Raw genomic sequence first — 7,681 nt, forward strand, 5'->3', positions numbered from 1 at the left:
AGGTGAAGCAGCTCCAAGCTGCACTGGCATCACAACAGCGGTTCTTCACGCGGGCCTGTGAGTCAAAAGAAAATATCACCAAAGCAAGCTACGAAGTGGCCATGTTAATAGCTAAACATGGCAAACCTTTTACTGAAGGTACATTTATCAAAGACTGTGTTATGAAAATGGTGGAGAAGCAAGAATTTGCGAATGTTTGCCTGGCACGTAACACTGTGGCACGGAGAGTTGAGGACATATCGTCGGATATTCAGAGACAACTGGGGGACAGGGGAGAGGCTTTTGATTATTTCTCATTAGCCTGCGATGAAAGCACAGATGCATCTGACACTGCACAGCTACTTATTTTTTTTTAAGAGGAGTTGACAACAACATGAACATAACAGAGGAGCTGCTGGACCTCCAAAGCATGAAAGGCCAAACCAGAGGATCGGATTTATTCGTTTCTGTTAGTGAAGCTGTTGATGATGTGAAACTACTATGGAGTAAAGTTTCTGGGATCATTACCGATGGTGCGCCTGCCATGGCTGGTGAGCGAAGTGGATTGTCCACACTGATCTGCAATAAAGTCAGCGAAGAAGGACGTGACGCCATTAAACTTCACTGTATAATTCACCAGCAGGCTCTCTGCGCCAAACATCTCAAATTTGATCATGTTATGAAACCAGTGGTAAAGGCAATCAATTCTATTCGCTCTAAAGCACTATACCACCGACAGTTTCAGCAGTTCTTGCTTGACATCCAGGCTGAATATGGAGACGTAATATATCACAACGATGTGAGGTGGCTAAGTCGGGGGTCCGCACTGCAGCGATTTTTCGCTATCAGAGAGGAAATTGGACAGTTTTTGAGTGAAAAGGGGCAGCCGATGGAAGAACTGTCCGATCCTGTATGGCTGGCAGATTTGGCTTTTTTGGTTGACACAACGAAGCATCTGAATGCGCTGAATGTTGATCTTCAAGGACGAGATGCAGTGGTGAGCCAGCTATACGCTCACATCAAAGCCTTTGGAACCAAGCTGCAACTTTTCCAAAGACACTTGTCCCAAACAGAGCCCTGCACCACGCACTTCCCGGCTTTGAAAGAGGTCATTGACAGTTTCCCACAGGACAACATCGGTGCGCAAATGAAGAGTTATGCAACAGCTATCGCATCTCTTTCTGCGGAATTTAACAAACGCTTTCGGGATTTTGCAGTTATTGAAAAGGACATGCTGCTTTTCTCTTCTCCCTTCTCCGTGGACCCTGATGATGCTCCTCCACAGCTGCAGCTGGAGCTCATTGAGCTGCAGTGTGACGATGAATGGCGCGGCACACACCAGCAGCTTTCTCTTGTTGACTTTTACTGCAAGCTGGATAAAGACAGGTTTCCAGAAATGCGAACATTTGCTAAGAAAATGCTGAGCTTATTCGGCTCCACATATTTGTGTGAGAAGACATTCTCTGTCATGAACTTAAACAAGAACCGATTGAGGTCAAGACTAAGTGACTCCCACTTGCGTGACATTTTACGCATTTCAACCACTGCCCTCAAACCAGACCTGGCCTCTTTACTGAAATCCAGATCTCAGTATCACCCTTCTCATCAGTGTCAGCAAGTTATCTGTTTCTTGATCAATCTGAAATTGAGTATTTTGAACGGTAACATCTGTCACTATCAACAGTGAAAAGCCAAAAAAATATTTATGCACTTGGATTTATGGCACTTATTTTTATTAAACTCTTGAGTAATATTTGGTTATTACTGTTGATGTTATGAACCTGTAGATGTGACGCAAACTATTATTTTCTGAAAGATATTGTAAATGACAAGAGCAAAATTCACTTGTTTTAAGATTTAATAATAATAGACACCTTTGCATTACTCATAACTCCTGTTTTAAATGTTCATGAGGGAAAGATATTTTTAAACTCATGTAAATTTAAGGTATTTCATACAGTTTGTTCAATGTTATCTGACTCTCCAGATATGAATGAAAGGCAGAATTTGTGTTTTTAGAGTTGTTCACATCTGCCTGAGTGGCTTATATTTGGTTATTTTGTCATTTGAAAAATAAAGAAAATGTTGACAATGAAAATTGTTTTATAACAGTGTGTATTTGCATGAAACTTTTGTAGTTAAAAAATGTCCGAACAAACTATTGGCCCCCGGGCATCTTCACTTTATCAAATCTGGCCCTCTTTGCAAAAAGTTTGGACACCCCTGTCATAGACAATGAGTGTTGGAAGTGATATTCACATGTTGCTTTATATCATTTTATGTCTGACTCCTTGAAAAGATCATTTCTGATCAATAGTTATCAAGACTTTGTTGCACTATGCACATAGTCGTATGATGCAGTGAGTAAATATCAAACAGTAACAATGAAGAATGTTGCATTAGAGAAATGTCTGCTTCAGAAAGTCAAGTAGTTTGTGCAGCAACAAAACAGTTTCTCTGCTGTGTGCTGAAAGCTGAAAGCATCAAACTAGTCATCTACTGAACAGCAGACGTTTAGTTTGAACCTCAGGCTGAATTTCCTCTTTTCAAGGTGTCTCAGATAGAAATGATGAGGTCATTGATTGTCAGTAGATAGAAATAAACCTGTAGCAGAATGGACAGTTAGTAACTACATTCTTTATACTCATGGAGACATGGCACTTAGATCAGACACAAATGATTCTGTGTCATATATTAGGTATGTTTATTAATGTTACCATGACAACAAAACAAAATATGAACATGAAATATGAACCTGTGTATTCTTTGAACAGCTTAGTACTGAATGTACAATAACAAGGTGTGTTTATTCATGGCACTAGGCCCAGTTTGATCTAAACTAGAATTTTAGACTATATATACAGTAGTAGGGGGTCCCTGCTCCATCTTTCTATCAGTTTGTGGTCCCATCCTGACCACATTTTACAGAGGGACCATAGAGAGCATCCTGAGCAGCTGCATCACTGTCTGGTTTGGGAACTGCACAAGATGCTGCAGCAGATAGTGAGGACAGAGAAGATCATCAGAGTCTCACAACCCTTCATCAGCAACATTTACACCACACACTACATCCACAAATCCACCAGCATCATGGATGAGCCCACACACCCCTCACACACTCTTCTCCCTCCTTCCATCTGGGAAAAGGTACCAGAGCATTCAGGCCCACACAACCAGACTGTGGAACAGTTTCCTTCCTCAAACCATCAGACTCTTGAACTGACGGAGACTGGACACAACACAAATACAAGCATTTTGTTTGAAGAGAAACTTTAAATTGTAGCCTATGAAAAGAAACAGTGAACTATGTGGGGATTTACTGCTGAATCATTTTCTGTTTGATTAGTCCCACTTCCTTTGCTGCATTAAGAAGAAGACTCACACCACTGCATTGGGTTAAACCAGCTCCTTGTCCACTCTGAACTCACAACTATTTTACACATGATATGAACTGAGAAGTCACCTCATGTCACTCTAGCTGGACACGTGTAGATTTTGGAGTGACTTCTTAGACAACACTCAAAGTGATGTACTTACACAATAATCCCAGCACATGAAGCAAAGTGTGTCCCATCCTCACATCCAGCACTGACAACGTGTCACTCCGTTTTAGAGAAAGATTTCTGAGATCGTTCTCACATCCAGTCCTCACAACGTGTCACTCTGCTCTGTACCAAGATAGTCTCTGTCTACTTCCTTCTTTTTTCAACAAACCTCACACCTCTGCAGAGGGTTTAACATGTTGTCACCTCCGGTCCAGCAACAGCAAATACAAACTGAGTTAACCCTTGGTGGTAAAGAAAACATGAAACTAGTTAAAGTGTGATGGAGAAGGCAGTAAGCATTGTAACTTATATTTGCATGTTACTTTATGTTATGTCATTCTATGTTGTCTGTTCATGTGATTAAATTAGACCCACTACACCCACTCTGTCTGTTTAGCCTTTGTGTGTATATGTAGCTATACACAACGTTACACTATCCAGTTAATAACTACATGTTTAGTAACAATTAGGGATTTTAGATTAAGGTATTAAAATACTAATAAAAGACTTAAGTCTAGACTGTCCTCTTTCTAGTGTGTTGAAAGACACAAGACAAGTCATCTACTGAACGACAGACGTTTAGTTTGAACCTCAGGCTGAATTTCCTCTTTTCAAGGTGTCTCAGATAGAAATGATGAGGTCATTGATTGTCAGTAGATAGAAATAAACCTGTAGCAGAATGGACAGTTAGTAACTACATTCTTTATAGTCATGGAGACACCTACAGGTCAGAAAATAATGTGCTCTAACAAGAGTCTTCCAGTCTTCAGCTGTTCATTGTGACACATGGGGGCAGTGCTGCACACAACAAAAGCACTAGAAGAAGAAAGGACAGTAAGAATGCAGCAAAAACAGCACAAGAGACACAGACTGATGGAAACCAAAAACACTTCCATGAAACTCAACAATGATTCAGACATTTAAACATTGAATTGACTTTAATGTACTGAGTTATTGATGAGACTAAACAAGGAAGAAAGTAAGAGTACAATGCATGATACACAGTATGTTACTTACAACAATAGTCTCAACCTGTACAATACTCATTGCTTGGTCCCTACTTTTGGGTTCATTTTGCACTTTTGCTATTTGCATTTGTGGTTAGACGTCAAACTGCATTTCATTGAGTATATGCAGCATATCCTGTACTATATGCAGAGACAATAAAGTGGAATCTAATTTAATCCAGAGCATGGAATTCTTTAATATGATGCTGAACAAAGCTGCAGAAATGACTGTGTCTAATGGACGACTTGGTCATTCTGTCCATGGGTCTCTTGTTTTGTGGATGATGCACTTCTTTTATGGACCTGAAAATATGAAAAAGAATTACACTAAAAGTATGAAACTGACAAACAAAAAAATAATGCTAACAAAGATGCTAGCAGTGGTGTGAAAAAGTGTTGGACCCCTTCCTGATTTATTTTTTTGTTGTTGTTGTTGTTTGTTTGTCACATTTAAATGTTTTTTTACATCATAAAACAAATTGCGAAAGAACGCAAACAAAGTACACCATGGACGTTGTGTGATAAGTTATGTTTTAAGATAAATAAAATCAGGAAGTTTGCAAACACTTTTCCACACCACTGTAGTGTTCTCTATGACCTTACTAAGAAAAAATACAGTGATAGTCAACATCATGTTTGTTCTTCTCTGATTTTAGGTGCATATGTGAACTGTGACATGATGTCTGTTTTATTATGGTGCTACTGTAGCAGCAGAATCAATGTCATTAGAAACAATCTCATGAAAATTCAGTCTGTAAATCAAATGAAGTAGAATTTGATTATTAGATTTCATTACAACATCATGATATATGTTTTTGTTTTGTTTTGTTTTTTACTGTAAATGTAATTTGAATACTACTGATCCAGTAGATCTAGTGTAAATATATTTGTGTGACAATTTCTAAATTAAAATACTTTACATAATGTTAACTTACTGCTCACCTTGAAGCTGAAGATGAGATGTAACATTAATGTATTCATGGTCTGGTTCCCCTGAAATCATGTTCCATGAGTTTAGATGAGTCACTGATAATAATCTATGTCTGACAGCTCCAAATGAATCAAAGTTTCTACTGTACCACTTCCTGTGTTTCCAGAGCCTCTGATTGATTCATAGACACAAACATCAGCTACAGGTCAAAGAAAATCAAGACAACATCCAATGAGTCACTTGAGCTTTTGATTGAAAAGTCAAAGTGGGTGTTAGAAATAGTTGTGAAAAGAATGATTGGAAAGGCTGACCATGGAGAAGAGAGGAGTAAACTTGAGTTTCATTCTGGTTCACTGTTTGTTGTGTAGCAGAGCCTTGGTTGATGTTCAGAGACTGAGAGAGACTAAAGCATGAAGGAGTTTAATAAGGAACATGGAAAGTATTGTTATGATGATCAAGATGAGACAAGAGTGTTGGACCAACCTGTTACTGCATGCATCTGGAAAAGAGACAAATACAAATATGTGTACAAGTCTTCACTTCATGTCAAAGATCAGAATTTATCAGTGATTTTTAGTAAATGATCAACTGGAAAATGTCTCACCCTTTATTTTTCTGCAGCAACAAAGAAGCAGGAGAATAATCAGTGAAATTCCACAAACCAGTCCAACGATCAATGGAAGAAGAAATGAAGAGCTCTCAGACCTGGACACTGCTGTAATTAATAATGAGCTTCAATTAAATATGAGTATAAATCAACTTAAGAAATGGCCTTTGCATATGACGACTGCTACTATTAACTAGAAAATTCCCTGAGGGAAATTTTGAAAGGGCCACTGGGGGCTACTGCTGGGGGTACCGTCTCTGTCAACATGGGAATCAAACCCACAACCAGAGCTAATCAGATAGACATATGATCATCTGTCACTGAACACTGAACACCCACACAAGTCACCTGTCTGTGTGTGCATGTGTGTAACTGTAATGACATAAAGTTATCTGTCAGTTTGTGTGTATGTGTGGGAGAAGAGTTCACACTGTATCTGTAGCTGTAATCACACAATGTTACCTTCGTGTTTGTGTGTGTGTATGTGTGTGGCAAAGGAGTGTGCGCATACTAGTACATGTGTGTGTGTAACTGTAATCACAAAGTTACCTCTATTGTGTGTGTAAGAGGATGCATCTGCGTGCATGTGTGTGTGTGGTAGAGGAGTTGTTGTAACATAAATGTATGGGAGACAGGGGTCAGTAGTATTAACAGCACAGACATCAGAGGAGTCCCTGATTAATGAATTGGTCTCAGCTGTGGCTCTGGCTTGAGGATCATTGGTTGCCATGGCAAATTGAGGTGGTTGTCAATGATGACACAAGCACCCAAGGCAGAGACAGACAGAAACGTATAGAAAAAGGGCGATTTTCTCCTTCTGCACTGGTTTCACATTTGGGCTTACTGTGACAAAATGGTACCTCCTATCAGAAAAACACGCAGACCATGGGCGTCTTGAGGACTTCCTGAAGACTTTGATATGTTATTTGTCTTTCAGGATTCACTGTGATAGATGCTGATGAATGGAAATCTGAAGAACAAAATACAAAATACAGTATTTTGGAGGCGAGTTTTAAACAGGGTCCCTTTTGTTTCTTTTAGAAAACTTTTGCCTTAGAATCAGTGGAGGGCAGAGAGAGACGTGACCACACTCAGAGGCTTAAAGTTTAAATTCTGTGTCACACTGCTTTGATGAGCACATGGTAAGAGACAAGACAAGAAAAGTTTCAGACAATTTCAGACATCTTGAGTCCCACTCTGATTGATGATGTCACCCACTCTGACACGAACATTCCGCGCAATACACACTCATGATGTCAGAATTTCTCCAAAAATTATGTCACCTATAAAATGTGTAAAATTCATTTCAATACAAACTGTTTTCAAGTTTTTCAAAATTTATATGTTTTTCCCGATCAAACCACATTCTCTGTTATATATCTCGAAAAAGAAATGAAGAGGAAAAATAAGAAGAAGAAACCTAAAAAATAAAATGAAAATGAATGAAAACAAACTCACATGTTACAGCCATCCAACTCTGTGGTGATTGTTTTCCTGAGGACTGACACTTGTAGAAGCCTTCATCTGACTTTGACACTGCAGAGATGATCAGCTCCTCTCTGGTATCATGTTGGATGAGTTTGTCATTGTGATAGAAAAACACAGTAGAAAG

The sequence above is a fragment of the Mugil cephalus genome, chromosome 1 (genome assembly GCF_022458985.1).
Source record: "Mugil cephalus isolate CIBA_MC_2020 chromosome 1, CIBA_Mcephalus_1.1, whole genome shotgun sequence".
In the NCBI taxonomy this organism is placed as follows: domain Eukaryota; kingdom Metazoa; phylum Chordata; class Actinopteri; order Mugiliformes; family Mugilidae; genus Mugil; species Mugil cephalus.